Raw genomic sequence first — 24,241 nt, forward strand, 5'->3', positions numbered from 1 at the left:
AAGGGACTCCAGTTGCTGCACCGTTTCTCCACCCCATATCTCTGCTCCATATTCTATCACGGGTAAAATTTGTGTGTTAAATATTCTTTTATGCATTTTTAGGTTTTTAATCCCCATTATCGTCGGGTTTCTAAATATTGCTGACATGACCACTCTACCTCTCTTAATTATTTCATCAACATGACTCTTTAGGCTTCCATTTTCCGATAAGATAAAGCCTAAATATTTTATTCTTTTACTTATAAATAGTTCCTTATTATTAAATTTAAATGTATATTTTTCATCGCCCCCAACACTCCTTTTTTTAAAAATAGCAACTTCGCTCTTTTCAGTATTTAGCCTTAATTTTTTTATCTGCAAATATTCTTCAATGAGATTAAAAAGTGTCTGTAGATCTTGCGGTTTATTAGCTACCAAAGCAATATCATCTGTAAATAATAAGAGAGATAGTTCTTGAGTCCCTAGGCTAACTTTCGGAGCCATTAACATCATTAATAAAAATATTAAACAACTTAGGTGAAAGGGTGCTGCCCTGTTTTACTCCCCGCTTAATATCAAAAAGCTTCGAAAACCTATTACCAACTTGTATGATTCCACTCACACAAGTATACATGCTCACTATCAATCTAACAAATGAATGGGGAAGGCCAATATTTAGCATGCCATTCAATAACTCTCTGTCGACACTATCAAAAGCCTTATGGAGACCCAGAAATCCCACATAAAGACAAGTTTTACCCTTTCCATATTTATCTATTAATGCCTTTAAAATAAACACACTATCTGTCGTCCCATACCCTGTCCTGAAACCTCCTTGTTCCTCATGTATTAAATTATTTTGTTTAACCAATTGGTAAGCCTGGTATCTAATATTTTCTCCAAAACCTTACTTAAAGCAGGGGCAAGCGATATTAAACGATAATTTTCATGAGCCTTCGGGTTTGCTCTCTTAAAAAGTGGTATAAACAATGATGACTGTCTTCCAAGCGCTTGGCCATTGCCCTGACTTTAACACCTTATTACAAAGAAGAACAATTATCGGCATCAAAATGGAAAGAAAATTCTTAAATAACATTATTGGTATACCATCAACACCCGCAGCAGTACCACCTTTTAAATTCTTAAACATCGACTTAATCTCTTGGCCATTCACATCACCCACTAGGACGTAATCATGTTCCCTCATAGGATAAATAACCATCTCTGGTGTATGCGCTACCTCCTGAAGATCTATACAATCACCTTCCAAATTATTTAGATAATCAGGCCATGAATCAGCTTCCGGAACAACCTGGGTATTAACATTTCCCTTTCCACTGTCATTCTTTATATAGCCCCAAAACTTTTTAAATTCTTTATTTCTAAAATCATCAGCAATGTCCAGTTTCTTCTTATTCTCGTACTCTTTTTTCTTTTTATTAAACTTTTATATTTTCTTCTTTTATCTTTATATTTAGCCCAATTTCAGACTTTGATCTTCCGCGCTATCAAATTCATTCAAACGATTTAATAAATATTTTACTTCTTCTTTCATTAACTTGCAATCCAAATCAAAATATCGCTCATTCTTTTTAATTTTTTAGTCAGGCCACATGATTCTGCACAACTGCCCATAATTTCATTTAACAGCATAATTATACTATGTGCATCTTTTTCATTGTCTTCTAACGCTTTCCACTTATTTTTTACATGCGACTCCAAGAGCTCCCTTTTAAATGCCTCAATATCTTTATCTGTTAAATCATTTCTAATTCGTTTTTCTAAACCTATTTTTCTATAATCCGCATTGTAGAAATTTCTTACTCGTGAACCGTGGTCCACAAACTGCCCTTATCATTCCCAAACCTACCATTTGCAATCATCAGACCATTTCCCCCCAAAACGCCAGGAGCCTTCTTCCCCATACATTTATTTTTCTTTTTTCATCCTTGTTGCTTCGTGGTATTCTACAACAAGTTGGGACAAAATCACCTAAATTTGGGATCAACACATCTGGGATCTCAGCCTCCAGGCCAGTATAAGCATTGAAATCCCCCATTAACACACACTCCAGATCTCTATAACTTTCTTGTATTAACGAAAATTCTTCTCCTAAAATTTCCCAAGTATTTTCTTGATTATACGAACTATTCTGTGGAGGTACATACACTACACCCAAAATTAATTGCTTCCCACATTTCAAATAAATATACAGCCAAAGCAAGTTTTCAGATGTACTACTAATTCTCTCATAACCTTCAATAGCAGATGCTTTAACCAAAACCAAAATGCCACCATAATGTCCATTATTTTTTGCTACATTACGCACGGTCTGTTCAACGAAATACCCGGGGAGAGGTGATATAGGAGAACAATCGTTTCATGTTTCAATAAGCGAAATCACATCAAACGAAAATAAATCGTCATATAAATAGGTCAACTTATCACGTAATCCTTGTATGATCCATGACACTAGACTCAGTATATGGCCCTCTATTTCCTATGTTTCTACGCCTTCTGTTAGCACATTAACATCACTAGCCTTTGGTTGAGATTGCTCGTTACTAGTCTTAGTCGGGGGAAAGGCAACCATGATAATACTCACGACTGTGGTTATTTATATCCGCTAACGGACTTCGGTGTTTATCAAACAGTTCGTGGTAACGAACTGTAGTAAGGAGCGACCCGGCTCAATAGTAACCAAAACTCTAAAAAATGGAATTTTGATACCAATAGCTACATCAAAAGAATCGCATTTTAATGCTGGTTTTAAATATATAAGTTTCATCAAGTTTAGTCTTACACATCAGAAGTTACGAGCCTGAGAAAATTTGCGTTATTTTAGAAAATAGGGGAAAACGCCCCCTGAAAGTCATAGAATCTTAACGAAAATCACACCATCAGATTCAGCGTATCAGAGAACCCTACTGTAGAAGTTTCGAGCTCCTATATACAAAAATGTGGAATTTTGCATTTTTTTGCCAGAAGGCAGATCACGGATGCGTGTTTATTTGTTTTTTTTTGTTTTTTTTTTCCCCAGGGGTGATCGTATCGACCCAGTTGTCCTAGAATGTTGCAAGAGGACTCATTCTAACGGAAATGAAAAGTTCTAGTGCCCTTTTTAAGTGACCAAAAAAATTAGAGGGCACCTAGGCCCCCTCCCACGCTAATTATTTTCCCAAAGTCAACGGATCAAAATTCTGAGATAGCCATTTTATTCAGCGTAGTCGAAAAACCTTATAACTATGTCTTTGGGGACGACTTACTCCCCCACAGTCCCCGTGGGAGGGGCAACAAGTTACAAAGTTTGACCTGTGCTTACATATAGTAATGGTTATTGGGAAGTATACAGGCGTTTTCAGGAGGATTTTTTTGGTTTGGGGGAGGGGTTGAGAAGAGGGGGATATTCTGGGGGAACTTTTCTTCGAGAATTTGTAATGGGAGAAGAAAATTTCCATGAAGGGAGAGTAGGATTTACTAGCATTATTTAAAAAAAAAAACAATTAAAAATAAAAGTGAAAAAGCTTTTTCAGCTGGAAGTAAGGAACAGCAATAAAACTTAAACCAAACAGAAATTATTACCCATATGAGGGGCTCACCTCCTTCTAATACCTCGCTCTTTACGCTAAAGTATTTTCGGTAATTTCAACTACTTATTCTACGGCTTTTGTGATTCAGGGGGTCATTCTTAATGAATTGGGATAAAATTTAAGCTTTAGTGTAAAGAGCGAGGTACTGACGATGGGGCGAATCCCCTCATATATGTAATAAAAACATGAGAATACAAAAGTTCTTTACGTAAGCTAATTTATAAGTTACGTAAATCTTTTACCAATAGAAAGATTCGTAAAAAATTAAAAGTTCTAGTTGCCTTTTTAATTAACCAAAAAATCGGGGGGCAACTAGGCTTCGTCCCCCGCTCTTTTTTTCTCGAAATCATTCGATCAAAATTATGAGAAAGCCATTGAGCCAAAAAAAAAAAAATATGCAAATTTCGTTTTGATTATTCCTCTGCGGAGAGCCAAAATCAAAACATGCATTGACTCAAAAACGTTCAGAAATTAAATAAAAAAACAAGTTTTTTCAACTGAAAGTAAGGAGTGACATCAAAACTTAAAACGCACAGAAATTACTTCGTATATGAAAGAGGCTGCTTCCTCATCAACGCCCCGCTCTTTACGCTAAAGTTTTTTACTGTTTTAGAAAGAAGAATTGAGAGAAAGAGTCAAACTTTAGCGTAAAGAGCGGGTCGTTGATGAGGAAGCATCCTCTTTCATATACGAAGTAATTTCTGTGCGTTTTAAGTTTTGATGTCACTCCTTACTTTCAGTTGAAAAAACTTGTTTTTTTTATTTAATTTTTGTCATAAAAATCACGTGAAAAACCACCACGATATGATATTTACTTTATTTGACCTCAGTAAATTATCTTAAATTGAATTCAATCCAAATTCACCTGTATCTCTGTCTATGGAATTATTCTTGAATATAATTTTTTTAATTTCGATTGTTTTCCTGAAAATTTGCTTTAAACCTTGGTCCCTAGAAATCAAAGAAACATTTTCAAACAAAATAAAATGATTTGGAAAATTAAAGATATGTTCCGAGAGGGCAGACGTGAAATCTTCAGGTTTAGTATTTTGCTTTAAAGACGATGAAATAGAATTCTGATGTTGTAGCAATCTCGTTTTTAAACGAAATCTGTCCACGTAATATGTCAGATAATTCTAATGAACCGGAATCGAAAAGGTCAAAGAGATTTGCCTCCGCTGTTGCATTAAAAAAAATAAGAGCAATAAACTATATGTAATTAGTTTATTAGGCATAAATTTTGTTTATTTTTATTCATGTATTTTAGTTTTACTGCTGATGACGAACACTGTATATGTGTTCGAAATATCCAGTTAAATCATTTTATATCTATTCACTGTCAATAAAAAGGTATCATCCCTATTTTGAACTGTTTTACTTTGGTCGATGGTACCAATGTCTCAGTATCACTATCACTGGCATCACTAACTAGCCTCATCGGAATATTATTGGGATCATTTGGGAGCCTAGCAGTAAGGGATGGACCAGAATTTTGTACTGGCTTCAAATTACGCTTAATCTCGACTGTTGAATTTCCATCGTACCTATTCGTCCTTGGATGAACAATTTGTCACCTCGTAACTTTGCATCAAGTCCGTCACTTTGCGCAAGAGTCAACATTTCTTTTAAGTGTTTACGGGCCTCCCTTTGTACAGCTGTGTAATCCGGAGCCACCGATAAACCAAACCTTCTTAATACTATCGGCCCTGATTTCAATCTAAAAATGTCACGTATATCACTTCGATTTATTTCGAGAGACGGCATAGTACGATTTAATAATCCCGTTATTTCTTGCTTCAGAGTATAATCGCCGAGTTGTTGAGGAGTATAATTATAGAAGATTAAATTCGTTCTTTTCTGATCTGCTTCGAGCTTGTTGGACCGTTCATAAGAGACTGCTAGGTTAGATTTCACATTTTCCAGCTCTCTTTTAATTTCATCATTTGTCTTAGCATTGTTAGATAGCTACGTAATAATGCTACTTAACTGTACTTGTATGGCATCAATGCTATCCGAAAGCTCAGGAATCGTATTAGCTTTCTGCGAAAGCACCGGTAATAAATCCAGTTTAAAATTAATTTCTTGCAAGAACTGGGCACTTCTTGCACTTCTGGGCACTTCTGCTCTCTCGGCCTCTCGTGTTTGTTCTGCCATTTACACCCTTATAAACTGATCAAAGTGCAAAATGTAAAACCTTTATCACTCCTTGATTTGATCCGGGTATCGTTAATTAGCAATAAGACTTTTTTTCACCATTCAAAAAAATCACAATGTTGGCTCAAAGCCACGCAGGAGAGAAATGTTATTTCAATCTTGGTTTAAACTAGTTAGTTACACAATTTGTCTAAATGTAAGCATGGATGTTATCCGAAAGAAATGAAATCTGGTTTTGTTGTTAACTCCTTGTACTCTGAATGAAAACCTATTTGAATATTTCGGCCCTATGTCTAACGGCCGTCTTCAGCAAGGAAAATAATAAACAATAACACACTTACAATAAAAGTTCTCGGTTAAAAATCCATTTTTTTTAAATACCATTGGCATCATTACTTCTTAACGAAAAGTTCAGCCAAGACTGTGTGATAAAAGCTAACATTTTACAAGCTAAAAAGGTTCATTCATTTCACTAACTGTATTTATTACAAATTTGAATAATTTCTTATTGCGATATTTGCCTTCTCTGCAGCTAATCTTGTTGTTCCTTTGGGACTGGGTTTGTTTTTATTAAATAGAAAAAACAGGTTTTTTTAAATGAAAGTAAAGAGCAAAATTAAAACTTAAAACGAACAGAAATTACTCCGTATTTGAAAGGGGATTTTCCTCCTCAACGCCCCGCTCTTTACGCTAAAGTTTGACTCTTTCTCTTAACTCTACTTTTTAAAACAGTAAAAAACTTTAGCATAAAGAGCGGGGCGTTGAGGAGGAAAAGCCCCTTTCATATACGGAGTAATTTCTGTTTGTTTTAAATTTTAATGTTGCTCCTTACTTTCATTTAAAAAAAAAACTTGTTTTTTTCTATTAAATTTCTGGCTGTTTTTGAATTAATGCATGTTTTGATCTTGGCTCTCCGCACATAAAAAATTAAAACAAAATTTGCATATTATTTAATTGCCATTATCTGAAGTTTGAGAAAAAAGGAGTAAAGGAGGAGGCCTAGTTTCCCTCCAATTTTTTGATTACTTAAAAAGGACTGTTAAAAAGGATTACTAGAAATTATAATTTTTTACAAACGTTTTCATTGGTAAAAATTATGCGTAAATTACGAATTAAACTTGCGTAACGAACTTCTATATTCGTATGTTTTTATTGCGTGTATGAGGGGGTTCAACCCTCGTCGATACCTCGCTCTTTACACTAAAGCTTAAATGTCCCAATTCCTTAAGAATGACCTCTGACAAACGTTCGTAAAAAATTAAAAGTTCTAGTGGCCTTTTTTAGTAATCACAAAATTGAAAGGCAACTAGGCCTCCTCCCTCGCTCCTTTTTTCTCAAAATCTTCCGATTAAAACTATGAGAAAGCCATTTAGCCAAAAAAAAATAATATGCAAATTTCGTTTTAATTATTTATGTGCGGAGAGCATAGATCAAAACATGCATTAATTCAAAAACGTCCAGAAATTAAATAATTTTTTTTTTTTTTTTTAATGAAACTAAGGAGCGACATTAAAACTTAAAACGAACAGAAATTACTCCGTATATGAAAGGGATTTTCCACTTCAACGCCCCGCTCTTTACGCTAAGTGTTTTACTGTTTTAAAAAGTAGAGTTAAGAGAAAGAGTCAAACTTTAGCGTAAAGAGTGGGGCGTTGAGGAGGAAAATCCCCTTTCAAATACGGAGTAATTTCTGTTCGTTTTAAGTTTTAATTTTGCTCCTTACTTTCATTTAAAAAAACTTGTTTTTTTCTTTAATAAAAACAAACCCAGTCCCAAAAGAACTACAAGATTAGCTGCAGAGAAGGCAAATATCGCAATAAGAAATTATTCCAATTTTTAATAAATACAGTTAGTGATATGAACGAACTTTTTTAGCTTGTAAAATGTTAGCTTTTATCACACAGTCTTGGCTGAACTTTTCGTTAAGAAGTAATGATGCCAATGGTATTTTAAAAAAATGGATTTTTAACCGAGAACTTTTATTGTAAGTGTGTTATTGTTTATTATTTTCCTTGCTGAAGACGGCCGTTAGATATAGGGCCGAAATATTCAAATAGGTTTTGTTGGTTCACTGTCTTGGGAAAAAAGTCCTCATTATTCTCTCTTCTGTATTTGGATTCTTTGAAAATTTCTTATTGATACTCTTGGCCATTTCTGAGATATTACAGATACACTATTTTGATACCGTTGTATCAAATAGGCTAGGTTTTTTTTTTATTTACCTCTCTACTTAGCAGTGAATAAATTTTCTAACTGATCGTGGTAACGGACTGTAAGTAAGAAGGGACCCGGCTAAATAGTAAACGAAACTTTAAAAAACGGAACTTTGATACCAATAGATATATCAAAAGAATCGGCTTATTATGCTGATTTCAAATATTAAGCTTCATTTAGTTTAGCTTTACCCATTAAAGGCTAAGAGTCAGAGAAAAGTTGCCTTATTTTCGAAAAAAAAGGAGGAAAACCCCCCTAAAATTCAAAGAATCACACCATCAGATTCAGCGTGTCAGAAAACCCTAGCCCTACTTTATAGGTTTCAAGCTCCTATCTACAAAAATGCGGAATTTTGTATTTTTTGCCGGAAGGAAGATTACGGATGCGTGTTTATTTGTTTTTTTATTTTTTCCCAGGGGTGATCGCATCGACCATTGGTCCGACAATATCCTGCGAGGGCTCATTCAAACAGAAAATAAAATTTCTATTGCCCTTTTTAAGTGACCAAAGAGACTGGAGGGCAGCTAGCCCCCTCCCCACCTCTTTTTTCCAAAGTCGTCCGATCAAAATTTCGAGATAGCCATTTTGCTTATCATAGTTGAAAGGCACAATAACTATGGCTTTGAATAAAACATGACCCCCTACCACAGCCACAAGCGAAAGGTCTAAGTTTTAAAATTTTCTTTAAGTTGTAAAATTTGCTCATCGTTTACGCATAGAGTTTGCAACTGGTAAATATGTATACATTTTCGGGTTGGACGGGGGACGGATTCTCCGCTGGAGGTTTTCCACGGGGAGATTTTCCATGGAGAGGGAAGTTTTCAGGGTGAAAACTTGTCAGGGGAAAGTTGCCATTAAACTTGTTACTGGGGGAATTTGCCAGAATTCGTATACAAAATTATTTTTATATGTCTTGTTGTCTCTTTTCCTTCACAATTTTACGATCGAAGTTGTTAAGAGTAATTGTCCGAGGTAAATTTTGGCTGGGAATGAATTGTCTAGAGGATATTTCCGTGAGGAGGGTGATTTTTCCGCGGAGGCAGTTCGAGATAGCCATTTTGCTCATCATAGTTGAAAGGCGCAATAACTATGCCTTTGAATAAAACATGACCCCCTACCACAGCCACAAGCGAAAGGTCTAAGTTTTAAAATTTTCTTTAAGTTGTAAAATTTGCTCATCGTTTACGCATAGCGTTTGCAATTGGTAAATATGTATACATTTTCGGGTTGGACGGGGGACGGATTCTCCGCTGGAGGTTTTCCACGGGGAGATTTTCCATGGAGAGGGAAGTTTTCAGGGTGAAAACTTGTCAGGGGAAAGTTGCCATTAAACTTGTCACTGGGGGAATTTGCCAGAATTCGTATACAAAATTATTTTTATATGTCTTGTTGTCTCTTTTCCTTCACAATTTTACGATCGAAGTTGTTAAGAGTAATTGTCCGAGGTAAATTTTGGCTGGGAATGAATTGTCTAGAGGATATTTCCGTGAGGAGGGTGATTTTTCCGCGGAGGCAGTTCGAGATAGCCATTTTGCTCATCATAGTTGAAAGGCGCAATAACTATGCCTTTGAATAAAACATGACCCCCTACCACAGCCACAAGCGAAAGGTCTAAGTTTTAAAATTTTCTTTAAGTTGTAAAATTTGCTCATCGTTTACGCATAGCGTTTGCAATTGGTAAATATGTATACATTTTCGGGTTGGACGGGGGACGGATTCTCCGCTGGAGGTTTTCCACGGGGAGATTTTCCATGGAGAGGGAAGTTTTCAGGGTGAAAACTTGTCAGGGGAAAGTTGCCATTAAACTTGTCACTGGGGGAATTTGCCAGAATTCGTATACAAAATTATTTTTATATGTCTTGTTGTCTCTTTTCCTTCACAATTTTACGATCGAAGTTGTTAAGAGTAATTGTCCGAGGTAAATTTTGGCTGGGAATGAATTGTCTAGAGGATATTTCCGTGAGGAGGGTGATTTTTCCGCGGAGGCAGTTCGAGATAGCCATTTTGCTCATCATAGTTGAAAGGCGCAATAACTATGCCTTTGAATAAAACATGACCCCCTACCACAGCCACAAGCGAAAGGTCTAAGTTTTAAAATTTTCTTTAAGTTGTAAAATTTGCTCATCGTTTACGCATAGCGTTTGCAATTGGTAAATATGTATACATTTTCGGGTTGGACGGGGGACGGATTCTCCGCTGGAGGTTTTCCACGGGGAGATTTTCCATGGAGAGGGAAGTTTTCAGGGTGAAAACTTGTCAGGGGAAAGTTGCCATTAAACTTGTCACTGGGGGAATTTGCCAGAATTCGTATACAAAATTATTTTTATATGTCTTGTTGTCTCTTTTCCTTCACAATTTTACGATCGAAATTGTTAAGAGTAATTGTCCGAGGTAAATTTTGGCTGGGAATGAATTGTCTAGAGGATATTTCCGTGGGGAGGGTGATTTTTCCGTGGAGGCAGTTCCAGATTTCCTAGCATGTTTTGAATTACCGTATACTTAACCTTGATTAGATTCAAAATTCCATCAGAGCTTATAGTGCAATTCACTTAGGTGCATTGTAAATAAGTTTTCTTAGGTTCACCTCCCAAGATCATTTTTAAAGTACCCCCTCCTTGCCACATACCTGAGAGAGTCAAGCTGGTCTCCCAGCTTGTCCCTGAGATATTGTGAATATGTTGTTTTGGTATCATCGATATACATTACTTTTTTTTTTATTAAGTAAAGTCAACTTTTAGAACTTCATAGTTCAATGTTCGATTGGCCCTTTCAGCACTTCTCAAAAGTTCAACTCGATCTGGCAAGCGAATTCCGAGATATTGTAGATAAATTGTTTAGAATTTGGATATACCAAACGTAATTAGGTTTATTTAAGTAGCCTACACTTGTTGTTTGGGAAATTAACTTTTAAAAACTGTGCAAAATCTTGACCAACAGAGTCCTTAACAGTTCTAGGCTGTTCAGACAATCAAATATGAATCTTTCTTTTCTAACGAAAGTAAAACAGTTCAAAAAAGGTATAAAACCTTTTTATTTGACAGAGAATAGATACAAAATTATTTAGCTGAATATTTCGAACACATATACTGTGTTCATCTTCAGCAGTAAAACTTGTTTTACTGCTGATGATGACCACTCATCATCAATTTTTACCACTTCGCAATATCTGATTCAAATCTAGGAAGTTCCTAATGTTCACACAGAGTTGATAGTAGAAAAGAAAGATAACTTCGAAGACCACACTGCCTTTCCATGACGAAAGTAAAACAGTTCAAAATAGGGATGAAACCTTTTTATCCCTATAAAAAGAGATCCGAAGATATACAGAAGGACCTCTGAGACCCGAAGTCCTTCTAAATATCAAATAAGATCATATAACCCGTTCTTAAGTTAAAAATACCTCATTTGGGAAGGCACATGACTTATTTCTATAACAATGGTAGTGTTTTGCCTTTGAAAAAGTGGGTCTGATTAATGTGCCAGCCTCCCTTTTAATCAGAAAATATTATTTTACTTTGATAAGCAAAACATCTCCATGAGCCTCATTTCTCAAAGGATATTTATACAAAATTCAGATTTTTGCATTGAGAAATTAAGTATTTAGATCAAACCTGAAAATATTACTCAAAATGAGCAGAAATTATTTTATAATTGAATTTTTAAATTCAAGAGACGAGAGATATTGAAGTTAAGAGATATATCGTATATGATGGGAACTTTCACCCCTCTTAGCCAGCTTTTCTTCACCTTAAGATTTGACTTAAAATCCTACTACTTCAAGAGCGAATGCTCTAACTCAAGAAAAGAATAATAAGAAGCTAAATCTTTCCTCACAGTCTCTTGAGAAAGGGCTTATTTGTAAGATTTTCGTTTAAAAAATAATATCTTCTATTCCAATATTTTGAAGCGGGATATGAAGACATTCGTGAATGTCTAAAGAAGGCATTTGTAATTACCAGCTAGATATGATTGCTACGCTCTGATATGCCTTCAGTTCAGTACTAGTTAAAAATTAACGTAAACAGTGGGTGGTTGCAGTCAACCTTGTGATAGGCAGCTCAATAGCGCTGGCTAGGTAAAGAGCAATGTGGGAATAATGCATTCATTAGTGATTTTTATTTATTTTTTTATATCGAGGCACTTTGTGTAGAAGAAATTGTCTTCAGAAGGACCTTATTCGACTGAAAATTGAGAGGTTCAGCTTCCTTTTTAAAAGTCAAAAGTGAGTTGAGATCAATCACCCCCCCTCCCTTGTCACTCCAATCATTTTTCCTAAACATATCCCATCAAAATTTCGAGACAGCCATTTAGTTACGCATAGTTGAAACGTCAAGTAACTATGTCTTTGGGAGTTTCAACCCTACCATTGACCTCAGGGCAAGGGGCTGTAAGCTTTGCAATTCGTCCATTGTTTAGATATTGTATGTGTTATATAAAAAGGTGGGCATGTTTAACCTTCACTTTCCAAAAAGACAAAGCGAATTCAGGTGAGCCTTTCAAAGGATGTTTATGGGAGTGTTGAACTAAATCAAAACACATTATATGCACCCAGGTGTAACCCAGGAATGACTGATTATATTAATCTGGAACTTGCAGTAAATCGTAAGGTAGAGGATCAATTGACTAAAAAGGCAATATTTATACGCTACTGCTGCTACTACCCCTTTGAAAATACCCCGAGAAAATATACACCCTGGAAAATACCCCCCCCCTCGCGGAAAATGCCCCCCCCCCCAGAAAATACATCCTGAGGAAAATACCCCCACGGACCCCCTCCCCCCCAAAAAAAATACCCCCTCCGTGGAATACAAGTCTTTCTAAATTTGATAATTTTATTTGATTTTTTTTTTAATTTGCGTAGGGGGAAGAAATTTTTGTACTTGTGCATTTTGCGCCACTCACCTAAGTTTACGCTGAGTGTAGAACTCGAAAATAAACCAGTTTTCTCGTTAGTTTCTGCATTACCTTAGAACAAATTTAGGCTATAGATTTGCACATTGGGGGGAAGGGTAAAGTATAGGGGGTCTGCATGCAAAATGTGTTAGGTACAATTATTCTGCATATTATGAAGTAACAGTTGTTTTCTGACTTCAAAATGTCCAAATACTTTACTCCCCCCTTCTTATGTACAATAAGATAGCCCAAATTATATATTTCCCGTATATTTTGTCACTTGTCTTTGTCTTGTCTCGCACTAAGCTGAAAGAAACTAAAGAAGAAACCGGTTTGTTCTCGAGTTTTACAGAGCGCAAACGCTCTCACAGATTTGCATTTGAGAGAAGCGATAAATCGGGCTGTGACATATAATGCGATACATCATATACCATAATAAATGATAACCATATAGAATGATCTTTTCATCATTCTTTGTAATTTCTATTCTAACCCAAGCTGTTGAGCATCGGTGCTCATCTCCATAATAACAAAGTGTTGTAAATATTTCCTTTTGGTGGATTTGTGTCGTATTAATTTGGTCAGTTCGCACAAACTTTGTTCACTACCTAAGTCATTTACCATTTTGGCTAATTTTCCGTTCGATTTTCCTTGTATTTTGTATGATTTTACAAACTCCTCAATACACCAGATCTTGCTGGACGTAGCCCAAGTTGTTATTTTATGGGTTACATTATGGTCTCTATTGGAGCATTTTTTTTTAAGAAAGCTCTGAAAAATCACATTTCATTCCATTATTAGCATTCCTTACTGGAATATTAAGTAATTTGTTTTTTTTTTAGACTAAGTGGCTTCGCTTCCCATTTTTGCTTATGGGTTGCTCCACCTACCCTCCTAGTCAACGAAGTCTCACGTTTTTTCGTCATAGAAACTAATTTTTCATGCGTCTCTTTCTCTTACAATTTATCCTTCAAAATTATTCTGGTCACCCAATGGCCTACAAGCTGCTTTTGATAAAATAAGACTCCTCAAGGTTCCCCAGTGAGACTTCGTAAGACCTCTCAAGGTTTTAAGAAATGTACGGTCATCTCCCTAAAAGGCCTCCATACGAGCCTTTCTTTCTCTCTCATTTGTTTCTTTACGGGTCTCACTAGACCTTTAATTTGTCTCTTCAGCTCGATCCTCCTCCTCTCTGTTTTTCTCAATTTGATAAATTTCAGCCTGTTTTCTTCCATGTATCCACGGTGATCTCTCTCAAAGCCCTCCATACTTTCGTTTTCTTTCGTATGTCTCTTTGCGGGCTTCCCTAGCCTTTTCGTCTGCCTCTCTACGGGCTTCTATGTCACAGGCTTCTGTGAATCCGGAAGTCCAACATTTTCATGCTCAAATGGCAATATCTCTTCTAAGAAGTATAATTAGAGTCTCAAGTGAATAAGAAAATTAGCAGATTTCTGTCGGTAATATCCTTTAATTAATAAATCCACAGTAGGAAACTCCACGATTGCCACACAGTAAAAATGACAATAAGCAATATAATCAGTTAATAGCGAGACAAAATAAGATATTTGAATAATCTCTTAATTAACCAGGAGTATATGAACTTGTTAACGAATAACAATTTAATTCACTAAAAACGAATTTTCGATGAGTAAAATAAATCTTCGAAAGGGAAATAACAGGGGATATCTCGGACGAGAAAGCATACTAAACAAACGTGTGAACATTCTTCTAATGGATTAGCTGGCCTTAAAATCAGACAGGAAAAACCACGTTGCGACATAGATCAAAAATCCCCACCAGGTACTGGTCACTAAAAATACAAATTACACTAATTTTCCACGTGTAATCTCCACCAAGGCAGATTACGCCTAAAAGTACAGACTTATCTCACCTTCCTATCACCAAACAAACCAATTTTGCTAATTTGCCGCATCAATAATCTTATAACCTTTGACCCAGAAGATAATCTCCAATTAATATAATCTATCCGAACTACAATCAGACTTTTACCCTTTTTTATCTGTTTTTAAACCCCTTTAACATTTTTTTTTTTTCGCACGGAGAGATTTCACTACTGCAATCTTAATTAATTCTTAAATTCCATTCCTCAATCAATTAGCTTTATCTCTTTTCATGTTCCCAATCTCACAACTGCCTCATTATTCCGGCAAAGACGGTTAATTTATTTATTTCTCTAATTTTTATGTTATTTCATTTGGTTATGCCTAAACCACTTTCACTAAAGTCGTTCTCACTTACACAATTCATTTTTCTCAGTTATAGCCAAGCTCATGAAAATATTACTTATGAAAATTAATTACTTATGAAATCATGAAAATTACTTACAAGTTGGTTTTTTAAATCCGTGTCTATTTGCAAAATTTATATAGGCTACTATAGGTTAAATTAAACTCTATCTTCTGAAACGCGTGTCCGATATATTAACAGTGTCCCAGTGGTGCCATTAGCTTGTAGTTGCCAGCAGTGTGAGCTACTATTGCTGCAGGTGTGCGCGGCATAACGTCACAAGTGCCACTACTGATGGTGCTAAGGTTTTGTATCGTGGTCGTGCTGGTGCAGCGGGTTCTACAAGTTTGCCCTATTCATATTTCGTGCTGTAGGCTCGCCACAGCTATAATAAGTGACTTTACGACAAGTGTACTTCTCGTGCTATGTATGTGCCACGGAATCAAGCCAAAAACTTTTCTTTCAGAAATCTTCCTTTCCTTCAGGAAAGCTATCTCACATAATATAGGACCTCCTCGCCTATACGGAGCTACTCTATCAAACCACCGATATTAGTCCTAGGCTCTCTCTAGATTCTACCTAAACTTCCCAAAAAGAAGGCAAAAGTAAAAGTAGAAGGAAGATCAGTACTCATATCAAAATCACAAAACAAACTAAAGAACTCAAGTCGAGCAAAACATTCCGCGACTCCCCTCTGGCGCGGAGGCTCGTGGTCTGGCCAAAGGCAATGAATTGCCCCTTCAAATTGAAGTATTCTGGTATTAAAGCTAAGGCTAAGGCTACTGCTACTGCCACTACTACTATTGCTACTAAAGCTAAGAGTATTAAGGCGTAAATTTTGGGAAAGTTCTAAATAGTATGGAACTACGTCTTGAAGTGTATGAAGATGAAATTTTAAGAGAATATTGAGAGTGGAAGGTGAATTGAATGACAACATGCCATCTGTATGCATCTGTATGTTGTGGGGGATGTTGAACTAATCCAAAGACAATTTTTTCATCCTAATGCTACTGCTTATGCTCAAACTGTTACTACTGCTACTAAATCTAAGGCTACTACTATTAATATTGTTGCTACTTCTACTACTGCTACTATTACTACTAGTACTACTAATACTAAAGCTAAAGCTAAGACGAAAAATTTGTCAGAATAATGTAGTCATTATTCAAATATATATCAAAATATAGTCAAACAGTTCGTGGCAACGAATTGCAGTAAGGAGCGACCCAGCTCAATAGTAAACGAAACTCTAAAAAACGCAACTTCGATGCTAAAAGATATATCAAAAGAATCGTATTTTTATGCTGATTTTAAATATATAAGTTTCATCAAATTTAGTCTTTGTCATCAAAAGTTACGAGCCTGATAAAATTTGCCTTATTTTGGAAAATAGGTGGAAACACCCCCTAAAAGTAATAGGATCTTAACGAAAATCACACTATCGTATTCAGCGCATCAGAGAACCCTATAGAAAAATTTCAAGGTCCAATCTACAAAAATGTGGAATTTCGTATTTTTTGCCAGAAGACAGATCACGGGTGCGTGTTTATTTGTTGTTTTTTTTCCCCCAGGGGTCATCGTATCGACCAAGTAATCCTAGAGTGTCGCAAGAGGGCTCATTCTAAGGGAAATTTAAAGTTCTAGTGCCCTTTTTAAGTGACCAAAAAAATTGGAGGGCACCTAGGCCCCCTCCCACGCTCATTTTTTCCCAAAGTCAACGGATCAAAATTTCGAGATAGCCATTTTGTTCCACATAGTCGAAAACCATAATAACTATATCTTTGGGGATGACTTACTCCCCCACAGTCAAATTTACAAACTTCGACCAATGTTTACATACAGTAATGGTTATTGGGAAGTGTACCGACGTTTTCAGGGGGATTTTTTTTGGTTCGGGTGTGGGGTTGAGGGGAGGGGGCTATGTGGGAGATATTTCATTGGAGAAATATTTCATGGGGGAAGAGAAATTCAATGAAAAGGGCGATGGATTTTCTAGCATTACTATACAAAAAAAAAAAACAATGAAAATATAAACATGAAATTTTTTTTCAATTGAAAGTAAGGAGTAGGATTAAAACTTAAAACGAACAGAGATTATTACGCATATGAGGGGTTCTAAAAGAACTTTGGCATGAAGAGCGAGGTATTTAGGAGGAGATAAATACTTCGCTCTTTATGCTAAAGTATTTTTAGTAATTCCAACTATTTATTCTACGGCCTTTCTGATTCAGGGGTCATTCTTAAAGAATTGGAACAAAACTTAAGATTTAGTGTGAAGAGCGTAGTATTAACGAGGGGACAAACCCCCTCATATATATAATCAAAAATATAAGAATATAAAAGTTTGTTACGTAAGTTAATTCTTAAGTTACGTATATTTTTTTGTACTAATAAAAACATTCGTTAAAAATTAAAAGTTCTAGTTGCCTTTTTAAGTAATCGAAAAATTGGAGGGGAACTAGGCCTCCTTCCCCACCCCTTATTTCTCAAAATCGTCTGGTCAAAACTAAGAGAAAGCCATTTAGCCAAAAAAAAAGAATTAATATGCAAATTTCATTTTAACAATTTATGTATGGAGAGCCAAAATTAAACATGCATTAATTCAAAAGCGTTCAGAATCTAAATAAAAAAACTAGTTTTTTTTTTAACTGAGAGTAAGGAGCGACATTAAAACTTAAAACGAACAGAAATTACTCCGTATATGAAATGGGTTGTCCCCTCCTCAATCCTTCGCTCTTTACGCTAAAGTTTGAATCTTTGCCACAATTCTACTTTTTAAAACAATTAAAAACTTTAGCGTAAAGAGCGAGGGATTGCTGAGGGGACAACCCATTTAAGTTGAAACTTTGAGCGTGTTTTGAGGGGGATGTTGAAGAAAACCAAAGGTAATGTGTGCATACTGCTGCTAATGCTGCTACAACTAATGCTACTATGCAAAATAAGGGCACTCAGGTGAAGCCCTGAAGGAATGTTCAGGCAGATGTTGAACCAAATCAAAACGAACTATGAGCATGTGGGTTCTCAAAAGGGTGGCCAGCAATTTCTTTAGAACAGTTTACATTATTAAGTTGAAACTTTCAGGAAACGTTGTGGAGGATTTTGAACTAGCCAAAAGGCACTATGTGTATACTATTAATACTACTACTACGGCTGCTATAACTAATAACGCTAAGGATATTAAGGCGAAACTTTTAGGGAACCTTTAGGAGCAGTTTCAATTAAATGAAAAAAAAACGATATGCAGGCAAGTTTTCAAAAGGGCATATATGCAAAATCATAGGCCGCGCAGTGCCAATCATAGAAACTTTTAAAGGAGTTGGAAATTAAGAATTCTAGTGCCCTTTGTAAGATTGAAAGTAATTGGAGGGCAAGCAGCCCTATAATCAAGCCCAATAATTTCCCAAAAAATTCAATCAAATTTTAAGATAACCATTTTGTTCAGCACAGTTGAACAGCCCAGTAACTATGTTACTAGGGATATTGGGTCCGTCAACCTCCCTCAGTTATACCATTTACCTATTTTGCTTTAAAACGAAATGTTGGTTTAAAACTAAATCAAAAGGCACTGTGTGTATGCTGGTTGCCATTAAGACATCTCAAAAATATTCCAAGAACGACTATTAAGCTGGAACTTTCAGGGCTATTACTATTTTTACTTCTGATCTTACAATGTAACTAAATCAAAATAATGTAATTGTATCAAGACTGTCAAAGAGCATGGATACAATTTCTTGGGAATGATATTAAGTTTTATTTTTAACACAACTTTAGGAGTTATAAAACTAAATTAAGCAAGAGCCTAATATGTGTGTCCAGATTTTCAAAAGGGTGTATGGTGTTAAAAATTGTTGAAAAAATTCCTCGAACATGCAGATAGCAAGCCAAACTATGGATTCTTAAGAAAAAAAGGGAAAAGATTTAAAATATTATATTATTTTCTATTAAAGAGACTATGTCAATAAAAAAACAAACAGAAATTAATTAAAAAAGTTTCCACAAAATAAGTTCTTTAAAGAAAAGCAAAGAACGCCACACGTAAAACTACCATCAATAAATAAATGAAACTCAAAACAAACGAAATTATAATAATTAACCAAGTCAAATTAAAAAGGGCAAAAATTGAGACGAGCAGGGCTGATACCTCCATATCTTCTGAAGACCAGAAAAAAATACATTTAATTATTAAGATTCAGAATATATATAAAGAATATAAATAAAGAATATATATATATATATATATATATATATATATATATATATATATATATATATATATATATATATATATATATATAAAACTGTCAATCAGCAATTCATTTGTTTTTTTCAGCAAAGTGCAAACTATGTTCTGGTCTCCATAAGGCAAGGGGATGTTAGCCCCACTGATATTAATTTCTGCTGGTTTTGTATTTGAATCATTTATTTATTGTAATTTCTGTTCGTTTTGGGTTTCATTTATCTTTTGATGGTGATTGTGGTAGTTTTATACTTGGAAGATAACGTGACTTTATATCTGCTCAATTTAGGTTTAACGAAGTTCTGTACTTTTTTTGATAAACTATTTTTTTGGAAAAGTTTGTTGAATTAATATTTAGAATAATCGCATCTCGCATCAAGTTCAAATGCCACTTTTACTTTTACTCGAAACCAACTGTTTAATTAAAGTTAATAACACAAATAAGACGAATTTGTGTTTGCTGAAGTTTATAAGAATTTATCCGCCTTTCTATGTAAAGAAAATCTTTTGGCCAATCTTCCAGCCAATGGTGTCTAAACATTTAATGGAATTGGGAGAGAAAAGCAAATATAGGAAATTGAAGGATTAAATTCCAGTTCCTTATTCAAATTCTTAAGAGCTTTTTTGGCGAAAATAAACCATGTTCAGCTTATTTTGAACGAGGCGGAGCATTTTTAGACCGTTAATTATGTTCACCCGTTTTATCCCATCCGACAAAGGGTACACTGGTGATCAGTCTCTAAATAAAAAAAATGAACAGTATATTCTGTATTTGCTATTCTACTGGAAATTTTAATTGGACAGTTTGAGGCCAAAAGAGGTGGGAAAGTACAGGCCAAAACATTGATGCGTAATAAATCACAACCAACAAAAGATTTTCTTGTTGAATTGTCTCCACTTTCTTGTTTGTGTACCCCTTTAATTTTTCCTCTAAACTGTCCAAATATTGTCTGATTTTTTTTTTACTTTTCCAGTCTACTGGAAATCTTAATTGGACAGTTTAAGGCCAAAAAAGTTGGGATACAATGGATTATTTTTATAACACTCTTTTTCAAATTTTTCCAAGAAAGTAGAATGTTATCTATTTTCTAACGTTTATATATGTTAGCAACATTGGTTTGATGTTAGCAACACATATACAAAATATACAACATATACAACATATGTTACAACATATGTTATAATATGTTAATACATAATATACAACATAATATACAACATATGTTATCAACATATCTACGATACGAATGAAATTATGATAAAAACCTCAAACCTTCAACAAAATCGCCTCAATGTCACGAAGAGCTGTCTCTCCTTTTGAAAAATAGTTTCCACAACAGTTTCCAACTCTAAAAGAAAAAACATCATTTTTGGTACATTTATCTTCATTTTTCTATAAATATTTTTATAGATTAATTTCGAAATCGCTTTCCACAAAAGCAGTTTTTCGAAGAAATATGAAGAGCCACATTAAGCCAAAAACGAGCAGGAATAATTTCAAATAAGTTCCCAATCGTAAAACTACCATAAGCCATAGTCAATAAATCAATGAAACCCACAACGAACAGAAGCCAAACTATATATATATATATATATATATATATATATATATATATATATATATATATATATATATATATATATATATATATATATATATCAATATATATATATATATATATATATATATATATATATATATATATATATATATATATATATATATATATACATATATATGTATACATATACATATACATATATATATACATATATACATATATATATATATATATATATATATATATATATATATATATATATATATATATATGTATGTATGTATATATATATATGTATATGTATATATATATATGTATATATGTATATATATACATATATATATATGTATATATATATATATATATATATATATATATATATATATATATATATATATATATATATATATATATATATATATATATATATATATATACTGATATTCATCCCTGAAGTTTTTAATAAGATCCGATTTATTAGAGCTAAATAGAGCAAACAAAAAAAATGTATTTTAAAACCTTCAATATGTCAAACTCTCTGGGGGAAATTATAAAAGAAATAGCTTAAAAGAGAAATAAAGAAAATAACGGACTCAGATTACATTAAAAAGATAGACTGGGAGAAATTTCCCCATTGAGAATACAAATCGGGTCAAAAAAGAGAAACAAGTTTTTTGGCAAAAAAAAACTCAGAAATATATGCTAAAGTAGGCATAGTCAAGAAATATGAGAAAATTGGTAAAGAAAACATTTTGCAATATTAACATACAAAAGGAAAGACTTGTGTATTGTTTATTGGATAAACTTTATTGAAAAAAAATATTCTATATTGTACTGAATTATGCCATGTTTAAGAACTGCATGGAAAAAATAATCTTAGTATGTACACGCATTTGAATGACTACTTCTTTCAGAAACTCGTATCTGGACATAAAATTTCACGAAAAAAATTCTTGGGAAAGGGAAATCCTATTTTTCTTGGAAAAGGCTCGAAAAAAGATATGACAACACAATACGGAGCTAGCCAAAGTGACTCGGAAAATACAGGAAAGGTTCAATTCAAAGGTACCCCAAAAAAGTATGAAGCATTACTAAGGATTCTACTTTCATAATTATTTTACATATAGTATTATTTTATATTTTTTCTTCTAATACAACTTAAAACCTATCAAATGGTTATCCATGGATCACATATAGCAAGGAAAATGAGACAATTTGCTTACAGATAAAATCTTGATCGTAAAATAATGAAAATTCAAAACATGAGGATCCATAGTTCACAACAACAGTGGATAAAAGGAGCATAAAGTTATATCTTTGACTAATGAATAGCTTGTTAGTATCATGTTCAAAATGTATATGGTTTTATTTCTAGTTTTTAACAACTTTGTTCTCCCAAACTCTTTTAAATATGCTTCAGTGAACCTGTTACACATTTCGTTAGAATTATTGTACTACGAGCAGCACAATCTTTCAATCGAGCCTTAAGATGCACATACTCACACTTATAACCATATTTGATGGAGAGTGGAAATAAATTATCAGTGTAATGAGTTAAAGAAGCAAATTTCTTCTGAGAACATATAATGAATGTTCAACTGGCAATTGGGTACATGGAGGAACCAAAAGGAACCAGAATGTCTTTAATGAAAAATATAAAAACCGGTTAATCCAGAATATATGGTAAACTTCTAAAAGTGTTGGAGACGGTCACCTTTAGACTAAATTAAATATAAAAATTAGTTCTTTCAACAAAAGTAACGAGCTGTATAAAAACACAAAGATATTATTTTACATGTAGGATGGGCTGTACCCTTCTTAATTACATGCTCTTTACGCTAAAGTTTAACATCTTGACTTTAAAGTGGCTTTTTTTCACAAGCTTTTTGGCTCTTGAGACACTGTAAAAGCACTTTTCGTCCCACTCAATCGCGCTTGTGTTTGAGCCTACCTTTCTAAAGATCTCTGAGAGTATTAAGCATGAATATCAATTGGTGCCTCGATAAATAAAATACTCTGAATGATTTCCTTCAGCTTTCCGATGGTTTGATTTTTAAGGAATACATGTTCACTGTGTTAAATACAAACTCTCTGATTATATTTCAGTTTTTAAGATTTTTACATAGTCTGCAAGATCAATGGTAGGGAGTTCGTCTGGAGGCCTGGCACGTCTGCTTCGGGAGTATCGGAACCAAAGATTTGTTTCTAAATTTGACATTGTTGATGCGCCCTCGCGACTGAAACAAATATCTGCAGATCTATGTGTTAAATCTTAGCAAATGATTTGTGTTTTTGACTCTCTTTGGCCATTTTTTGACTTGAGTTTATTTTTTTATGTTATCGTATGTTTATGGTTTTTTTTTCTTCTTTTTTCTGTGTTTACTCCTCAGTTTTATCATTGTATTTTTTGGGTAATAAATAAATTTTATTATACATTATTATATTATTATTATAAGCTAGAAAAGAACTAAGAAAGACTAAGCTGTCAACAAAAGCACTGGCACACTGTGTGTCACAGCAGAGGGAACTGAATTGACAAACGTCTATATTCCTAATAGTTCTATCTGACGAAGTCCAATAATAGGTTCTGACGAAGTTCAATAATTCCATTTGACGAAGTTCAATATCTATCTGACGAAGTTCCATAATTCTATCTGACGAAGTATCTAATAGTTCAAACCTGACGAAGTTTTCGAAAGCAACTAATAGGCATCAGGGACAGTTTGAGTTTCTTGAGCATATTGGAAGTAAAAGACTAACAGCTAGTGATTTGGGTGGTGACACAACCAAAGACCATGTCAATGCGACTATTTTCTGGAGCACCTTCCTGTCTCCTATCATGTTTGGCTGAAATGTCTGGATTTTACATAAGTCTATACTAGTGGACACACATCCAATATTTGCTACGTCTTTTCGTGCATAACCATTCCCTGACGCCCATTGCAGTTTGCGTGGATAATCTGATCATGGATGATCGTTACAGAACACAAGCATCCAAGTTCTAAAAGGCTGGGCAAGAGGTGAAATGGGAACGAGTGGAGCGTTGATATAAATGAAGCCGCTGTTACAACAGTCCTTGGTTGCATGAAATGCCGTTTCACTTCCTCTGCTCTAACCTCCTAACTTGCCTTCCTCTATTGATCCCAATGTCCACTACCACCAGATAGTCTATGCCATTAAAGTTGCAGATCAGCAGCTCCAACTAAGGCATGTAATTGTCAAAATTAGCAAAGAAAAACGAAGGTGGTCAGAGCCAGTTAAACTTCAAAAGCAAAGTCTGAAGTGCTATGGGGACTTGACCTGAGTTGAAATGGAGCACAAAAGGCAAATAAAAAGCATTAGCTGAAAATGAAAGATATCTTGGC

General features: G+C 34.4%; 1 protein-coding gene across 3 annotated transcripts in view; it reads right to left on the bottom strand.

The window, feature by feature from the left end:
* LOC136025958 (somatostatin receptor type 2-like) overlaps nucleotides 1-24,241 on the bottom strand; it is a 170,453-nt gene that overhangs the window by 128,748 nt on the left and 17,464 nt on the right. Inside the window, exon 2 of one of the 3 annotated variants that reach the window (XM_065702068.1) lies at nucleotides 20,588-20,663. The exons of 1 other annotated variant lie outside the window; for it this stretch is intronic. The gene's annotated coding sequence lies outside the window, so the exon portion shown is untranslated. Of the gene's footprint in view, nucleotides 1-15,176; nucleotides 15,694-20,587; nucleotides 20,664-24,241 lie in introns of those variants that run through there. One more of the 3 variants, XM_065702070.1, reaches the window with a different exon arrangement.

Source organism: Artemia franciscana, chromosome 4 (assembly GCF_032884065.1).
Source record: "Artemia franciscana chromosome 4, ASM3288406v1, whole genome shotgun sequence".
In the NCBI taxonomy this organism is placed as follows: domain Eukaryota; kingdom Metazoa; phylum Arthropoda; class Branchiopoda; order Anostraca; family Artemiidae; genus Artemia; species Artemia franciscana.